This window comes from Schistocerca piceifrons, chromosome 1 (assembly GCF_021461385.2).
Source record: "Schistocerca piceifrons isolate TAMUIC-IGC-003096 chromosome 1, iqSchPice1.1, whole genome shotgun sequence".
NCBI lineage: Eukaryota > Metazoa > Arthropoda > Insecta > Orthoptera > Acrididae > Schistocerca > Schistocerca piceifrons.
The window spans coordinates 830,352,105-830,352,891 of NC_060138.1; positions in this window are offsets into that span (position 1 = coordinate 830,352,105).

The following is a 787-nucleotide window of genomic DNA, read 5'->3' on the forward strand; positions in this document are numbered from 1 at the left end:
TGGAACCCACGAAATCATCTTCTTCTCCTTCCAGCGGGAAGGGTGTAGTGCCTGGGAGTATTCACGCCCATTCGTCCAAAAGAAAGAGAGAGAATCCTCCTGGTAATAAGAATACTTCACTGAGCAAGGTGGTGCAGAGGCTAGCACACTGGATTCGCATTTGGGAGGACGACGGTTCAATCCCGCGTCTGGCCATCCTGATTTAGGTTTCCCGTGATTTCCCTAAATCGCTCCAGGCAAATGCCAGGATGGTTCCTTTGAAAGGGCACAGCTGGCTGCCTTCCCCACCCTCATGGAACAACGTTTTTCTGGTGATAAAGAGGAAGGAGAGAATATTTGAAAGAGTGTCACCCTTTCATATCCATAAGGGTTCGGAAGACCTTGCTGGAACATTAAAATCTATAGAATGATTGCATAATGGCTCATTGTTGGTTGATACTAACAGGTCAAAGCAGGTAGACTTTCTTAAGAAATCGCAGAAACTGGGTGACTATGATATCATTGTTGAGATGCACGTCTGTCTCAACTCCAGAAAGGGTGTTGTCATATGCCGAGATATCATGGACATGGACATAGCCAAACTGAAGCGAGAGTGGGCATCCCAGGGAATAGCTGATGTGGATCAAGGAACATGCAGGAATAATGGAGCAACTGAAAAGACTGCCACTTTCATTTTCACGTTCAGTTCTCCAACACTGCCTGAACATCTTATGGTGGGATTCCTTCGACTTAATATTCGGCCTTACCTTCCAAACCCTGTGTGGTGCTATAAATGTATGGCCAGCGT